Below are 19,060 nucleotides of genomic sequence, written 5' to 3'. Positions count from 1 at the left end.
GGGAACTGTGCAAAAGTATTTCAAGCTCTGACAGATACTACTTTGTGCAAAAACATTCACAGGAGTATTACAGAAAAGACAGCAGCGATGTTTCAGCAAACCCTGTGTCAAAAAAGGTGCTCTCCTGCATTTTTATTGACATGCAGGAAGTGAATAATCGTTTCTTATATAATCAGTGCTGATGCTTCTTTCTAAAGGTCCAGAGTCCTTTGTATGTATTTAAAAGCCCCTTTCTTTTAAGATTTTACTTCCCTCCTTTCAAGAACAGGACTGAAAATGTCATATATTCTGAAATAATGCTACAATTTTTAAAGGTGAGAAAAAAGTACCCAATAAAAATTAGGGTTGTCAGTTAATCGCAGTTAACTTGGGCGATTAATGAAGAAACAAACTAACACTTTTTTTTTTTTTAATCGCACACATCGTTTTGACCAGCAGAGCAGACCAGCCGGAACCCGTGCACAGAGCCCTGATCCCAGCCTGTCCCACGCCAGCTCCAGAATCACCCGCCCACGCTGAGCAGTGTCAGCTACCAGGCAGAAGCTGCTACATGGCATGAAGGAAACGCACCCCCTCTTCCTCACCACTGCCAGGTCCTTCTTGCTGCCCAGAGCCTGCACCCAGGCTGCCCTGTGGATCCTCTTCACTACTGTCACCGCCGCCTCTGGCCCGCCTAGTTGGGCAGCAGTGGCAGTGCAGAGGAGTCACAAGGCAGCCCTGGCACAGGCTCCAGGTGGTTGCACCAAAGACCCAGCAGTGGTGAAGGGGAGGGACCGCTTTTCCTTGGTGATGAGCCACAGCTTCTGCCTGGCTGCTGCTGCTCAGCATGGGCAGGTGAGTTTGGAGCAGGCACAAAGCGGACTGGAATCAGAGCTGTTGGCACGGCTTCCAGCTGATCCATTAAGGCTGGGGCAAGTTTAGAGTGGGCACAGGGCAGGCCGGGGTCGGGGCTGTGTCCTGCTAGCAGTGGCAGGGAGGAGCTGCAGGGTGCACAAGGTCCAAGCTGTTGGGTGGGGGATGTTGACTACTGTTTAACCATGTAATGAAAATTGTGATTAATTGCGACTTTTTTAATCTCGCAATTAATTGCAATTACTTTTTTAAATTGTTCGTTAGCCCTAATAAAAATGTAAGCTGTATTTTATAGCATTCAAACTAGTAAAGGATTAGTGAGTGCTGAAGTGTTCTTTCCTGTCCATCAGCAACTGTTTATAAAAGTTAAGGCAAGGGTGGGCAAAATGCAGCTCCGGGGCCAGATGCAGCCTGCCAGGCCATTCCATCTGGCCCATGGGGCCCCTAAAAAATTTAGAAAATTAGTATTTATCTGCCCCTGGTTGCCTGTCATGCAGCCCTTGATGGCTTGCCAAAACTCAGTAAGCGGCCCTCCGCCCAAAATAACTGTCCACCCAGAGTTAAGGGCTTTAAATGGTAGTATAATGATAATCCAGAACTTGCATATCTCTGCCTATTATTGTAAGTTGGAACATGTCTACTTGATAGTGGACCATATCTGCTTAAAAAGCCACAAATGTATTTTCCTCACTAGGAATAACACCAAATGTAACCTACATATTTTGACATTCCTTGATTTTATTTTCTGGATGTAAGGATTTTCTTGTTTTTTCTAGTTTGATAAAAAAATATAGAGTAGTTGCAATCAAATGCAATCCCTGAGGCAATCAAATGCAAACCCTAGGACAGAGCAGTCATAATACTTTGAAAGTTTAACTTTTTGACAATCGGATCAAAAGACAATTCATAAAGATGAGCAAGTATTTAACATACGTGGAAAAACAAATAATAGAAAACATGAAATTAGAGGGATGAAGGGCAGGTCCAACAGATACAATTTAAAAAATAACTAACTAAACAAATAAAAGACCAGACATATTATTTTAAGCCTGCAGTGAAGTAATATCAGAAAGCAAATCACTCTCACACATGGAAAATAACATTATATAGAAAACTCCAAGAACAGAGGCCAAAACTGTTAGCATTTTCTAAGCCTACTCTATACCATTTGCTCCAAAGACTGTAATCTTACAATCTCCACTTTGGGAAGAACACATGAGATTTCTTATAACTTTAAGCTCAAGGTCTGAAAATGCCATTCACCAGCTGTTTGGCAGCAGGTAGGATATAATTTTTCTGGACAAATGAGACCAATGCCATTGTTCCCTGAAGATTTTAAGCTTTCATAAAAAAAAACAAAAAAACAAAAAAACACCACAAGCTTTTTCAAAGACTTTTTTTTCAATCACAAACTAAGCATAAACCCACTAAGCCAGGAGTGCTCAATTCCCAGCATATGCGGCCAAGTCATCTGACCTGTGGAGCTCCCCCTGTGTCTGAAAGATTGGCAGCAGGGGAGAGGTGGCAGTGTTAATTGCTGCTCTCCTGCTGTTAAGTATCCAGACCTGTGGGGAACCCCACTGGCATGCTAGATCAGGCACACAGTGTGGTTTGGGGCCAATCTGGTCACACAAGACAAAATGAGACCTGATCTCAGCAAGTGAGGTCAGATGAGGGTGGCACAAGAACCAACCAGGGTGCACAGGGCCAGGACAGGGAAGCCTGGTACACAGTCTGGGCAGGAAAAGCATGGGCCCAGTCCAGGAGTGTAAGGCCAGATAGGGACAGCATAAACTCAATCTGGGTGGGATTGGCACAGGCCTGATCCAGGTGCACAGAGCCAGGCAGGGGCATCACAGAGCCAATCTGGGCAGTGATAGAATGGGCCCAATCCAGGAACACGGGGCTTGGCCTAGACAATGTGGGACCCAAGACAGGTGTGTGGGTCTGTGCAAAGATGGCACAGTGCCAGGGGTGGGCAGCACAGGGCCTGATCCTGGGGTGTGGGGACTGATCAAGCCTATAGATTGGCCCCACACCACTCACTTGGTCCATAGGGACAAAAGATTGAGCACCACTGTACTAAGTGCTTCCTGAACAGGAAGGGACATTGAGTACTTCTGCCTCTTTTTAGTCACAGTTTGGCCAAGCAGTAGATAAAAAGGAATGGACTAAATATACACTGGTTAGTTTCCACTGGTGCTTGAGCACCCTGTTACAGTGACACTGTCAAAAATCCCAACAATTTTACCGTGCTGCTTGTTGGGAAAGCTAGGAGCAGCGGTAGTTGTCGCTGGGGAAGCAAGAACTCTAAAGACATCCACACCCACCCCCCACGCGCACACAAATACATAAATAAAAAGCCATCCATACCTTACTTTTATAATTAAATATATCACTTCTGTAATTAAAACAATAGATTCCTGGACTGGCTGCCTAAACCGTGTTTATTTTCATTGACGTTTTCTCAAAATACAGGTTTATATTAAGTTTTTAGAAGCAGGAAGCGGAAAGCTCTCTCTGTTCTGTAGAACAGAGTAACAAGAGGTTCAGATTGCCCTTTGACATAAATATCAAAGCCAGAGATCATTTTCTTTTTCTCAAGCACATGTTAAAGTAAACATTTTAATTCATTTTCATGTGCACACACACTTCTTAAATAGTTGATTAGCACCTCTTATGAACCTTGCCCTTTAAAAAGCAGTGCAACATATGTAAAACTGCTAAGTAAAAACAGAAAAAAAAGGAACATACAGAAGCAAGACCTTAAATTTATCTTCCTACCACTCATTTTTAACGTTTCAGAGGATTCATAGGTCAAATGCCTAGAATCATTAATGCATGAATGTAAAATTTCTGCTTTAATTTAAAACAAAACATGTAAGCATCAAGTGAAAATGAAGCTCCAGGAAAAAAGTGGTAACATTCAGGCCAACAGAACAACTGCTTATACATCATCAGTGCTTATAGCTTTTAACACAGGGCTTTTTCCCTTTATGCCATCTGCACCTTATTTTAATTTCCTCTTAAAAAGAAAATATAAAGGTAAACATCACATTTTTTTTTTACATTGGGATCTTCCTGTGTGCCTGAAAATACACACATTTCACAGCTCTTGGGGTAAATCCAGTAAAAATATTCACAAGCATATTACTCAAATTTGATCTTCCATGAACTTATGCAATTTAAACACTGGCTATATTAAATACAGTTGGAAAAGACTGTCTACTTTCCTAAAGTATTTGCCATATCTGCATAAAGTAGTTTTCAATTCAAAAAGGTCAAATTACTCTTTAAATGAATGCCAATTAAGTTAAAAGAAAAATCTAAGTGATTTTTTTGGGGTGATATCTCTTATTGGACCAACTGCATTGCTGGAATACAATTAGACAAGCTTTCAAATGCAAGACATTTGAATCACAAGAATTCTTCTTTACACTGGGCGCATCTACACATGCAATTGGCAATACACTCTGGAGCAGTTTGCACCAGAGTTAACTGTTCCTGTGTACAGCATCTTCACAAGCACGTGTTACAGCAGGACTTTGAACTGAGGCAGAGCAGGCCCAGGCTGGCAACAGACTGGGGGGGGAAGGGGGGAGCTCAGCTCTGGCCTCCAAGTGGTGGCACTGGGACTGGCTGGGGCACAAGAGTGCTGAACATGTGGAGTTGTGCGACTAGGCCGCATGAAGAGGTCTGGCCCCATGCTTCCTGGGCTGACCAGGCACAATTTCTACTCACAGCCCAAGTCTACATGAGTGTTTGATCAGTTATTTACTCTGCCATAGTGCTGTCCTTGACAGTACTATCCTATGACAGAGTTAATTAGTTTACTTCATCCTAACACCAGTGCACATGTAGACTATGACACTTTGCTACCAAGCTAATTAGTCAAATTCGAGGTAAAGCGCATGTGTAGCTACACCCCGTGTCTTGCACTAGAAAGCTTGCCTAACTTTATTCCAGCCATGCAGTGAGTCCAATAAAAGATATTGCAACCCACAAAAAGCCTTGCTTCTTGCATAATTTCTAGATTATCACAGCTACATCATTCTAACTTACCAAGAGAAATGTAAGACAGTCAAAATACTGTACTGTATAAAGGACTTGATACTGTAAGTTAACTCATAAGCAATATATCATTCACTCTTGTCTATCATCCTAAACATGTAAAAAAATAATAAAAATCTAAAATTATGGTTTGCTTAACTAAACATTTATAGGTACTGTATAGTATACCCTCCTAGGCCACAAAAAGGTGAACCAAATAAAGTATAAGGCTGTAGTTTTAAAACTTATGTTGAATTAGCAACATCAGCTACATTTAGGGCACTATGCTTGGTCTAGAAAATAAATCATTCTGTTTAATGTAGAGGTATTAGGTAAAAATGTATAAGAATCCAAGACTTTCCAAGTCACTAGTATTTAAGTTCCAATGATATTTGGGCTCCTGTATATTTAAGTCACTTTGAGAAATGAAAGTGTCTCCTGAGTCACCTAGGGACTTTTAAAGATTTTACCCAACATCTACAAGTTTTAAGTATTTTTATTTTATAAAATAAAATAATAAAAAAGACAAAACTACTGAAATTTGGAAAGTACTTGTGCTTACTTTTTACAACAGGCAGCATAAGGCAATCAAACACAATAATGTTTGCACTACAGGCTTCAGCTGATCTCTTCTGTTGCCAGAATAAAGCACTGGACATATTCCGCTCTGGAATTCTCCATATTAAACCTCATGGGGCTGAGTCTGATCAGCAGCAATTAAGTGCAACTCAGTTGAACTCCACCAGGATGGGATTAGAACCAGGGGCTTTGCTTTGGGTGAAATCCTGACTCCATGGAAGTCAATGGCAAAACTCTCATTGTTTTGAAAGCTAGGATTTCACTTCTTATCTGAAGTTCAACTTTTAGCCGTGGGAAATACACTCCTATCATTTTAAAAATTAAATACTGCCAACTCCCTTGCATCTACCAGATTAGTTCAGTTTATGGACAATTGATATGATCTGCTGATAAAATCGTATCAGCTATATGTAAAAATGTCAGAATGCCCATTGGGGACATAACAGTAAGCACAGCATTAAACGTATATATGTTGGCTGTGGATATAGTTACAATATTTTGACCACAAAAAAATTCTCTGATAAATACAATCAATCAGAGAGCTGCTACATGTCTAATATGAACATGTAACTGCAAAATATTCTTTACCTAAAACTTTAAAACCCTCTTGTACAGCCATTAACTTGCAGCTGTTAAACAGCACACCATGGCACGCTTCTCGTAAAACAGGACACTTATTTCATTTTGAATGTAAATGCCTCAAGTCGCCAAGTAAAATGAGCTGTTCATAACTAAATTATTTTCCTGCTTTACTCAGAAGACAGAAAACTGCCCTCTGTCCCTGACAATAATCAAAAACTAAGTTTACTAGCTAAACACTACTTCAAATGACAGCAACAACATCCTTGAGCCAAGAGAAAGTTATGCCTTGACACCACCTAAAAGAGCAACTGCAGCAAATGACCAACATAGGCATCTGTAGGAATTCTTCCCTCTTTCTGACATCACTTCCATGAGCACCAGTCTCAGTCAGGTCCATCAGCACAAACTGGATTACGTCTATCAAGATTTTCAAATTAAAGAACAATAACCAATTTATAATCAGCTACGCTTATTTTGCAAAACATATTTATTATTCATTTTCTGCACAAAATGTCAAGTGCCGTTCACTTGGTGATCAATACAAAATTAGAATTTAACCAACATCTGTGAAGTAGTAAGTAGTAAGACAGAATCTGGCCTTATATCTCACTTCCAAGATAGCATTCTGCTACCCAACTGAAGGGGTTCTGCTTTCCTTGACACCACAGCAACTTTCTGCTTAGGTTACAGCTTTTTCTACAGTTTTAAAGAAATCATAGAACCCTCCAAAATGTTTCTATTTACCATAACAATACACTTCCGCTTCTTCAGGGATTTTCTTCAATAAACAAATGTCAGATGACCAGTGTGTTAAAATGAAGAGCTAAGCTACCATAAAGACCCCAATTTATGTCAAATTTGATTCTGTGATTATCTGTAATCTATGCTCACCTCCCTCCATAGAGTGAATAACATTCAATGGAAGGGATAATTCTAAAGGAGACAATACAACATAAAGGCTTATCCTGCCATGAGCTAAAGTAAGAGCCTTTTTTTTTCAATTTAGTCAATGAGGCTTAGCACCCGAGAGAAAGGAACAGACTAAATATTTTCCAACAGTCTGCATAACGGTTTTTAATGTTTCTCTAAATATAAAATACCATCTCTTTTACAAGACAAAAGACAACTCTGACTTTTTAAATCATTAACACATGAACACTGAAAGATCTTCTTTTAAAAGATAACCTGAAAAGAGAAACAAAATGGGGCTCTGGTCTTTTTCTTCCTTTATTTATGATGCATAAAAAGGAAGCCTTCAAGGTCTGCCCCCATACTAATAGGATTTTTTTTCCCCCAGCTTGTTATTTCATATACCATGTTTTCCCTAGGTAGATTATGCTGGATTGGTAGGATGACAGAAACATAATTCAAATGAAACCTTACTGGAAGGAGATATTTTTATTCTAACTGATGTCAATGGATGTTAAGTATACTAGAAAAGTTGGGGGGAAAAGTAATCTTTTTAACAAGTCAACCACCCTCCTTTTACATAAAAGCTGAGAAAAGTTATAATCAATTATCAAGAACTCCACCAAGTCCTCCAACGAAAACATGAAATACCAGGTTTAACATTCCAAATATTTCCAAACTTCTGGCAAAAAATTTCCACCTTTTTGGGGGGTAACAAATATCTAGGCTTTATAAAAAGAGGATGCAAATCCCAATATTTCGCCCTTTCCAGGTCATTTAAGATTACAGACACCAGCCTTCCAAAATAGCTAAATCAGAATTCAGATTTTCTTCCTAGCTCCACACCTCCTCCCATCTACACTCCCACCAATATATCAACAACAAGCAATTTCAGAACAGGAACAATTGTAATCCATAATTTTATTGTAGTGTGAAGGCAACACACACACACAAACACAAGTGAAAGCTATGTGTGTAGCACTTGACTTGTTTTCCTTGTGTATATCCATTAGTTTCAAATTACTAGGTTGAAGCAAGTCATTATCCCTAACATCACCTCCTTGGCACACTTCAATCTTCTGGAATTAAGATTTCAGAAAGCAGCATACACATACCACCAGCCACCCAGCAGAAAATATGTTAGTATTTGATAGCTTTAAAATTCTACCTGCTGAGCCAAGAGCCAATTGATTTCCTTGGCGTAAATTCGACATTTCCAATCTGGGACATTACCCAATATGAGCACTGAAAACTCCTTTCTAAATGAGGTAATCATATTGGTACTGCTATAGTTCTGGTTGATTTGCAGTTTCCAGTATAATAAACCCTTACTGTACATTCCCAGAGGTTTTATAACTTTCCTATACCTTTAAAAGTTACTTCAAGTTGAAACCTGTCATATGAGATCTCAAACCAGAAGGCAAGCTTCTCCTAATCAATCCCCAAAAAGTGCATGCACTCACACAAAATAAACAAACAAATAAGATCTGTCCCCAGATATTTGAATCTTGGTTTTAAAAGGTATAGACACCAAAGGTGCATTTCTGCACTATTGAGAATGTCAAGGGTTTACTCCCCATTCTAATTTTACAGTCTTTGGACATTTCAAAGAAAAGCTAGGGCTCCCAGGCTTCCAATAGACTCAGTGTAAGCAGGCTCAAGGAGGGGATCAGGGGTCCCTGCACAGTGTCAATTACAGGATCAGAACCAAAATTAGGAGTGAAGATATATTAAAGCTTTAAATGCCTAGTAAGCGTGTCTATTGTACAGATCCATGCAACTATTTCCTATTTACTATGCATCACAACGCAATCTTATTTACACAGTAAGATGTTGTTCCAGTCCATCAAGTACATAAGAATTTTTTAATACATCCTAAACAGCAATTATCCAACGATCAACAGATTAAACAGGCACACCACAGAATCAAAGGGACCACTGAATTCTCTCATATGTATATAAACTCAGGCTTTGCTAAAATTCTCTACCATCTTCTAAGAATTATTGTAGTCTGTCCCCTTCCCACTTTTTTTTAAGCTAAAGAAATCCAATTTCAGTATAAAGTACTATAGGCACCTCACATATGAAAAGTAATATATGAGAAGTAAGGTACCATCACAGCCACAACTCTGTTTCCTAGAAAACTGCAAAATAAATATGGTCAAACAGATATTCATGCATTAAAAAAAGAAAAAGGAAAGAAAAAATCTGAATAGACATGTTTATGTTGTTATTTTCATTTTAATTATTATTTTTAAAACATATTTCAATATTTTCCTGTAGTACTTGTAAAGCTAAGCACAAAGAAAAGTTAATTAGCAGTAACTGGCCTTCTTGGGAGATTTTGGGCACACATGCCTGATAGGGCTGCATGATGCTTCGGTCCCCGATTTGATTCAGCAGAGATTCAGTGGCCGAATCTATGAATCCAAATTGAATTAGAGGGCCCTTTAATCCCTCTGAATCAGTTCGGAGAGATTCGGAAAGATTTGGACATAGACACAGCTTTAAAAGTTTTTTCTAGATACCTCTAGGTAGTAGGGGCTTATGAGTACCTGCAATGCTGGGGCGCATGGAATGTCCCACAAGAGCACATGGGGGGTCCCCCAGCATGCTTGGCAGCAGACCTGGAAGTGGACCAGAAGCATGTCTGGTCCACTTCCGGGTCTGCTGGGAAGTGTGCGGGGGGGCTCCCCCACACCCTCCCCAGCTTGGTGACTGCTGCCTCCTGAGTTTGGAGGGGGAACCTGCGGCTGATTGCCGAGCCAGGAGCCCCCCCTGCGCACTCCCTGGCAGAGGACCAGAAGTGCTTCTGGTCCACTACCGAGCATGTGTAGGACCCCTGTACTCCTGTGGGACGCTCCATCTGCCCCAGAATCGCAGCAATCACAAGCTGTGCCTGCTACCTCAAGGTATGTAGAAAAAACTTTTAAAGCTGTGGCTCTGTCCAAATCACTGATACTCCGAATCATCATCAAATCTTCAAATTCAAATCAAATCAGGAACAGTGATCTGAATCAACAAATCGAATTACTGTCCCCGATTTGGGCTGAATCCAAATAGAATAACAGCCCATTTAGCTCACCCTGATGCCTGCTCCAGTGCATGCTAATGAGAACGCATCAATGCAGACTTAAAATTGAGTCTCCTGGAGTGTGCTAATTAACTTCAGCAGCTAGCACTACCCCCAGACAAACCATCTGTGGCTCTGTCCTGCTCCCTGGCTCAGTCCCACAGGCCCAGCCCCCAAACCTGCTCCACTCCCTCCATCATCATGGTGACCTCAATCTGCTCCTCCCCCATGTCACCTATGCCCCTCCCCCCAATAGACTTATTGCTGCCTGGCTGTATTGGTGACACATGCACACATGCATGAGGCGACCCTTGCACCCCACCTCTCCCAGCCCCAAGCAGCCTCTTGCAAGGGGAAACCCACAGTTTCTGCCATTTTTCCTTCTTTAAAGGAGAGAAACCACATTTTTCTCCTTTAAAAGGAGGAAATCAAAGTTTTTCAATGGCAAATGAAAAACCCTGGCCCCTGATTATCGGTACCAATTACAAAGAAAAGAAAAACAAAATAGAAGAAAAGAAAATTATGAAAAGGTGTCAAAATTCCTTTCCAATTATCTCCTATTTTATTAGCCGTACAACAAGGAAAATATTTTCTATAAACATATTTGGTCTCATCGTCAACAAGTGCTCCTGAAGTGTGTGGGTGCTAAGCACCTCTGAATATCAGGCCACTTAATTTTACCTTCTTACCTTCTCTCTATAATTCTAGGAAATACGTAAAAAACAAGGTTTTATATAAAATACGAAACTGGCATCACATTTTGAAATTACAATATAATTTCTCTCATAAGTCCTGCCTAAGGAAGGATGAGCTCCCCAACATTTTATAGTTCTCTGGCTCACAAAATAAGGGCCTTACTACTGTGCATCACTGGAACCAGAAATAGAGAATCATGAAACTGAGGTTATAGAAAACATTATTTGATCTAAGGACATTACTTCCATATAATTTAAATAATGAAGTGCAATGAATTTAAGTAAATAAAGCCAGTTACTTAAGACCACAGACCATTAACGGAATAAACTGAATTAAAAACTTGCAAATAAATGGATTTTAAATTCAAGTTTTGGATAACCATTCCTTTTCTGCTGGAGTTGCTACAATTTACTACAGGTACTGTTTTTAATTTACTACAGGTACCAAGTACTGTCCCATAAACAATCAGACCAGAACAGGAGGCTACATGCTTTATATCACAACACCTTCTCTAAAGAGAAATCTGGAGCACTGTCTCAAACATATTACCGCAAGGTAAAGGTGGACAGAGATTTACTGCACATCAGTTCACTGAAGGGTTAACTTCTGTGGATTAGTTCTCACTTATCACAGGGTAATAGCATACACACTGGAGTTACCACTGAGCAGCTGACATACTGTAAATCTTCAACCCTGCTTAGCTTGTGACAACTCACTTGTACATCCTGGATCTCTGAACTCAGGTTTTACCAAGTAAACAAAAACAGGAACATGGTATTTTCAAGCCATTCTAAAATGCTTGTAATTTCAAGTCTATCTAACTGCTCTATTAAAATTTACATATCTACATCATTGAGCTTTCCCTTCCTCCTCCCTCCAAAGCAGCATGGGTAAAGAAAGACAGGATCTTGGCACAGGTTTCAGAAGTCTTCATGCCCCTTTATTTGTAAAGTGCAAAAACAATTATAACGGCTAAAACTAACTGCCACAGCCCAAAATCTCTCTCCTGTGAATACAGTAAAAGTTATCCTGCATCCAAACCACTTGGAACACACGAGGCATCAGTGAGATCAAATGGATTCAGGAATACAGCATAGCTAGGGAAAAAAGGATGCTGCATTTGTTACTCATCTGTGGAGTTTTTTTAACCCAGGATTTTTTAATCTGACCACATTCCTCTTTAGGAGGCCTAGACATAGGGAGAAAAAGTTTTCCATGATATATGTATAATCCCATGGAAAAACTAGTAGGTAAAAAGATACAGAAGTCTCTCTCACATGGTACCAGTAGCAAAGGAAAAGATTCTTACAACAAGAATAAAGAGAATGAATGAAATAAACAAAATGCTAATTCTAGGCAAAAAGATGCTTGAGAAGAAACAAGATAAATGAAGTTCCTGAGATAAGAGAGCCAGTTGAAAGAGTTTTGAAAAAGAATGGTCCTGATTGTCTATAATTCTTAACCAGGGTACTGTGCCACCTTGTGATGCCATAACATTCAATCCTTTTAAGGATGATGCAAAATGTAAGCACTGTCTAGTTTGTAAGCACCTACACAATTTACACTATAAACCCACACATTTCAAATAGGAACCCATAATGTCCAAATATTCTGGCCTGCTGTGGTCCAAGGTCTGCAAGAAAAGAACTACTCGATTATTTTTCTGTAGTGAAAAAAGAAAAAAACTAATGGCTGGCATTTTCCAAAGGGTGCCTGGAATCTATAAGGGCTGAGAACCACTTTTTTTTCCTTTCACCTTAAGTCCTGTTTTACAACTCGGCAAAGTATACTTTTAAAAATAAAACAGACCCCCTTTATTCAGTAGTTTTTTATACCCACTTTCCAGCAGTAAATAACTAATAAAAGTTCAAGACAGTAGAAAACTAGGTCCATGGAGAAATTTTGAAATAGACAGCAGTGTGCATATTCTGTAGCCAGTTTCTATTAACATATTTTAATCCAAAACTATTATTTAAGTCATTTAAATATAGGAGGTATTTAAAAACATGTTCTTCAATATGTTCTAAATTGTGGAATGCAGGTAGACAGCATTTCATGTGTTACAGTTTTTACATCTGTTTAATCCTTTGATGCCAATTCACTATTTGTGTATTTATAAAAAGATAACTTCAAAGAAGTGTCACTAAAAAGTTATACTGAGAGCTACATAAGAGAAAATGACTTATTTTGTAATTCCCCCCCATGAAATGAAAATCTAGCAATATTTTAAACTTCTATATCATAGCTTCTTATACAGAAAAAGACTTACCAAAGCAGTAAAAGTGTTTTAATTCCTAAGGGCAGTATTAATGGATATAAACATGAGTTGTGCCTACTTGACTGGATTCTAGAGTAGTACCTACAACTACATCAAGGTCTGCCATTAAAACTACAGAAACCATGAAAAATATGCTTACCACCCTTCATTCAATGATTCAAAAGAGAATGCAGGGACAGGGCAATTTTACTGAACGAGAATTCCTGGCCCATATCTCTCAATCATGACCTTTGTAGATTCTTGGATAAGTAGCATAACCAACTCAAACAGCCAATATGGCTAAATATATATATATATAAAAAAAGAAATATGCTTTACCAGAAGCATCAGCACATTCATTCAACCCAGCTCCACAGCATCTGTATAGATTGGGCACTTCAGTGGAGCTTCATTCAATCAGCTATTAGCTAAAAGTGTCAAAAAGCCCCACTGTAACACCCAACCTATACAGATGTTGGGTAAGCCAGGTCCAATTAACTCAATGGCACCTCTGACCATGTGCTGGGCTTGGCGCAGAGGTATGCAGAGTTTAAAGTAAAGTGCTGTTTTTTTAAATCTGTAAGCAGCCTAATTTGATTATCCACTTTCTATTCTATTACAATGATTTGACCAAACCAATCTAAATGTATTAGATTCATACTGAACTTACTGGACAAGTTCCCTAAAAATGGACTAAAGCCTCAGTCCAAATGAGCAGTCTTCTGTGATTTTACCGCCAGTTTCCTAGCAGAATTTTAATGCAACAAATGGTGATGACCTCCTTTAGAAACACAGCTGTGGGTTAGAAACCAGAATCTTTAATGGTTAAGGGCTGGGGGAGGAAGAAATTTATTTTCATGCTATGTTTATTAATATTTTAACTTCCATTTAAGTTCTGGATGCCACCTGGGACACAGCCTTTCAATACAGGATCAACCAAGTTAGCAAGTAACACCAAAGCTTCCATGCGTTGTGTTTGGAATTCTATCCTTTGTGTACTTCAAGGTTTTTCCTCCCTGGTTAAGTAACTCAAACCACATTTCCTCTGAAATTGGGACAGTAATGTCATCAATCTAGATGTAATACCTCTTCCAAGTTTCCTTTAATTTCCTTCTACAGCATCCTTTAAAACATCATAGAATACATTCTCAATAGACACACAGTAATGTCTTAGGACAGGGATTTTCAACCTTTTTTAACAAGCGCACTCCTTCAGTCTCAGTTTCAGCTCATGTACCCCTTTATATTACAATTATTGGGGGGGGCTGATTGTGTGTGCACATGTGTACACACACACCCCCCATCCACCCTCCCAGCAGATAAGACTGCAGGGGAGGAGAAAGGGCCGGGGGGGAGGAGGGGTGGGCAAATCAAGGCCCCCGCAGTGAGGGAGGGAGTGGGGCACAGACGGGGGAGAGGCTGGGGTGAATGAGGCCCTGGCCAGGTAGGGTTGGGTTGTGGGACAACTGGAGCCCAGGCAGCTCGTCAATGGGTGTAAGGAGGAGGGCTCCGTCCTCTGCATGGCCCCCAGCATAGGCCTGGGGGGCACATGCCCCCTGATCCGTTTGTGGGGTGAAGGCAGCTGCTGCTGTGCACTGGGCTTTGCATGTCACTGCACCTGCTGCAGGAGCGATGCAATGTCATGTGTGTCCCACAGCCAGGCGAGCAGGGGGCATAGTGCAGCCCGGAGGCAGCAGGCATGTGGCGTCGCACCACTCCTGGGGCAGCTGTAGTGGTGCACAAAGCCCAGAATGCAGCTGCAACCACCTCCATCCTGCACATAGATCAGGGAGTACATGCCCCCCGGGCATCCACCAGGGTGCGCACAGCAGCAGGAGCCTGCACGTACTCCCTACAACCTTTTTAAGTACCCCTAGGAGTATGTATGCCCCTGGTTAACAACCACTGTCTTAGGATTCCCATCAAGTGCTGAAAGCCACAGATAAGGCTAATGACATCACTCCTTTTGCTCTCCTATATCAAAACTACATGAAGCTCAGAGCAGTTGCAAAAGAATTTTTTATTTTGCCATTTTATTAGACCTCTTCCTCCCTCAACAATGGTGCTTAAGACCTCTGAAGTTTAAGATGACTGCACTTGCATGTCTTTTTACTTTCTATCTGTTGTCTGAACAGAGAACAAAGCCTCCTTTCCTTATCATACTTTTTTGTTACATCTTTGGATTGGATCTTCATCAGCATGGATGAAGATGCTATTTTCTTTTAAAAAGTAAAAATAATTGCATTTAATTAGAAAACTTATTTACCTGAATTTGCCTGATCAGTCATTTCCATTCATGTTAACTGACTGTTTCAATTCTTTCCTTATTTCCTTTATTTCTTCATTTATCATGTCCAGCACCAGACCTGAAAGCTAAAATCTGTCAGTGCAGACAGCTCTAACCCAAAGCTACAGGACCCTGTAGCTAAAATTGATTCAGGATTCATACAGAAGTAGGGCTGAAAGGGACTTCCATAGGTCATGTACTCCCAACACCCCCTGCCTGAGGCAGGATCATCACTATCCAAACCGTCCTCTAAAAATCCATTGTCTAATCTCTTAGCAAAACTAGACAATCAACCCTGATGCAAAATAAGACATAATACCCTAACCTGCCACAGATAAAACAGGGCGACCATGACAGCCCACATTTTGCTGTTGTAAATGTTGTTAACATATACTCAGGAGAGTCCAGGAAAAGAACTATGCCCCCCTACAATGGAGAAAGGGAAACCCCCCCACAGTCCACACTAATCTGACCATGAGGTAAAATTCCCTCCTGACCCCAAATGTGGTGAACGACCTACCCTGAGCAAAAGGGCAAGACCCTCTAGCCAGAAACCTCCAGGTTTAAGTATCAGCAGGAGCACTGACATGCCCCAGTCCCAGCCCCAAGCTTGGCCACCCACCAACCAATGCCTCCAAGGAAGACTTAGGAGAAAAAAACTTTGACACAGGTGGTGGGGAGGACAGGGAGACGAGAGTTCCTTCCCAGCCCAATGCACTAAACAAGCAAAGCCCAGACACATGGCAAATACCCACAGCACAACACAGGCATAGCCATGCATAGGCCATCCTCATCCAGTGGCTGTTTGACTTCTTCCTGAATACCTCCAGTGAAGGAGAGTCCACAACTTCCCTAGTTTATTCCACTGCCTCACTGTTGTCACAATTAAGAAGTTTTTCCCCAATATCCAATCTAAACCTATTCTGCAGCAACTTCAAGCCTACACTCTGCAATAAAGAGAAAAGGTGCTTTTCTTCTTCGTTATGGCAGCCCTTCAAGTATTCGAAAACTGTTATCAGCTCCTCTTCTCAAGCTTGTTTTCCATAAGCTATGCCTGGCTTCTTAAGCATTTCCTTGTATGACTTGCCCTCCAAGACATTTTTGTCACCTGCCTCTGGACCCTCTCAAGTCTTCCACATCCTTTTTTTAATATATGGAACCCAAAATTGAACACCATACTCTAGATGAGGCCTACCCAGTGCTGAGTATAGAGATTCTGTGATGCTTCTATTGATTCATTCCAAAAGCATATTCACCTTTTGTGCGGCTGCATCACACTACAGACTTTTACTGAGTCTATGATCTACCAAGACTCCCAGATCCCCATCTGCAGTGCTGCCACCTAGCCAGGGCTTATCCATTTTGTATTTGTATCTTTATTTTTCCTGACGTGTAGCACCTTGCATTTGTCAGCACTGAACTTCATCCTGTTAGCTTCAGCTCAGCTTTCCGTTCTGTCAATATCCTTCTGAATTGTGCTCCCATCCTCTGTGTTCAAAATCCTTCTTGGTCTCATGTCGTCTGCAAACTTGCTCAAGAAGCTCTCAATGCCAGCATCCAAATTGTTAACTAACACATTGAACAACACTGGGCCCAAGACACCCCTGTGGAATTCCACTCAAAACCTCCTGGCATTCTGACATGGATCCGTTTATAATTACGTTTGCTTGTGGCTATTGAGCCAGTTGTTCATCCACCTTACAGTATTCTATAAATTTCCCCAATCTGTTTATGAGGTCATGTGGGACCTTGTCAAAAACCTTGCTGAAGTCTGGATATGCTGTATCCACTGCATTCCCTTCATCAACCCCAGTAGTTACTTTATCAAAGAAGTCAATTACAATTTCAATGACTTCTTCCTTCAAAACTCAGAAGTGTTTAGAGTTTTGGAGAATTCTACTCCTCTCATTTCACGGAATGGAGACTCCTAAATGACATTTGTATACAGATAGTATGCCAGAGAAAAAAACAGCTTCTACCACATTTCTTTATCCACTTTTCTTGAATTCTATCCAGGATTTATTCTAACATTTAAAAACGTGAATTTAAAAATGCAAAATAAAGCTGATTTCTCAAGGAAGCAATTTCTCCCTTCCCCATCTCCAAAGTATAGTACTGTCCTCTCTCAAATTAGACCTGCCCAAAGCTGCAAATTGACAAGATTTGAATCAGTATAATTCATATGTTTAAGGTTGTATATCTCATCCCATCAAGTTTTCAGGAGTGCTGTATAATTCTTAGGACATCATTTTCTGGGTGCCCAATTTGAGATACCATAAAAAGCTGCCATTTAAAACACTGAATAACTGCTCTCTGAAACTGCTGATCTTATAAAGTAATATTTAAAAAGCATACACATGCTATGCAACTAATTTTAAACAAGCATTACTGGCCTTCTCTTATTTAATATTCATGTCACTGGAGTAAAATTCCAGCCAGGAATCAAACTGTGGTATCCTGAGCCAAAGACAACTTACCACTCAGCTGGTAAGTTGGCAATTCAATTTACAAACCTGCATTCCTGCATTTTAATCCTTTGTAGAAAGGTGGTAATATATGAGCAATATGAAAAGTACTGGATTCAGACCATTAGAGGTTCACAAACCAAACACATGAAGCTTTGGAGGCTGTCCAAAACAAGATTGTGCCTAGGTGGTGATGTCCGTTCAATAAAAATTCAATGTCATAATTACCCTCTCACTTTTTCCCTGAAGAGCATTAGTAATCATAACTGTAATGTTACTCAGCCAATTATATTAATGCCATGAGAAGACAGATAGGGCCAGCAGCCAATCACTGTGCCAGGTCACTGCTTGCTGACGGATAATTTACAATTATCAAGCAATTAGCAAATGAAGTGAAAAATTCAACACATATCTATATAACATAGGAATAATTCTTTTAAAAATAAAAAATGTGTTTTAATAACTTTACTTTGGCTGTAGCTATACAGAGAATGGAAGGTTCCTTGTTCTGCCTTCCTGTCTGATAATAACTGTGCACCATTTACTAAACTGGCAAAATGCCTTTGCTATATTAAGCTGGCAACAAAGTATGTTGTTTGCTGCCTTTAAACCAAATCACATCTTCAAAACAAGTAGACATCTACTTAAAAAATAAATCTAATGAAAAAAATGATAAAATGTTACAACTCATCAGAAGAGTGCATCTGAAATCATGAACTAATTCATAAAAAGCATTTTTTTCTGACAGACCATTATTTTCTATCCTTGTCTACATTTAAAAAACCATACTCAGCAAATTATTTGCAACTAGCTAACCTCAAGTAGAGAAAATACCCCATTTTCCATTTGTTATAAAAAAGTCCTGTGTTTACAGTGAAGTATAGAAGTCTCTCAGTCTGTACTAGCAAACCTAGCAAACACAATCTAGCAGAAATCTGCCAACACACTTTCTGGATAACCTTCATCTATTTTCCCCTTCAGAAAACAATCACTACATCTTCTCTAATATGTGCTGTGAATGTGGGTAATTAACCCTCTTAAAAAGGGTATGAAAAGGTCACCATCAAAACTGAAATCCAACTAAGGGAGAGAGTTACATTTATATGTCCTCTAATATCAAGTCAAAGATTTTTTTTTGTAAAGAAAGACAGAAAGAGAAAAAGAATAAATACACAGAAAGCTCTGCAAAAAACAACAACAAAAACCACACACACAACTCTGATGCACAGACATGACAGGCTCTTGCACAATAGACAATATTGGTCTCATGTCAGTAAACTGGTGCTGTACTAGCTTATGTTCAGAGTTTT

General features: G+C 40.0%; 1 protein-coding gene across 16 annotated transcripts in view; it reads right to left on the bottom strand.

Moving 5' to 3' along the window:
- Nucleotides 1–19,060, bottom strand: part of ARID1B (AT-rich interaction domain 1B) — a 446,992-nt gene that overhangs the window by 387,610 nt on the left and 40,322 nt on the right. The gene's annotated exons all lie outside the window — the stretch shown is intronic.

The sequence above is a fragment of the Crocodylus siamensis genome, chromosome 1 (assembly GCF_052110815.1).
Source record: "Crocodylus siamensis isolate JL-2025a chromosome 1, ASM5211081v1, whole genome shotgun sequence".
Taxonomy (NCBI): Eukaryota; Metazoa; Chordata; order Crocodylia; family Crocodylidae; genus Crocodylus; species Crocodylus siamensis.
Note: the sequence above shows the minus strand (reverse complement) of the source record. Positions and strands in the feature narration are given on the sequence as shown.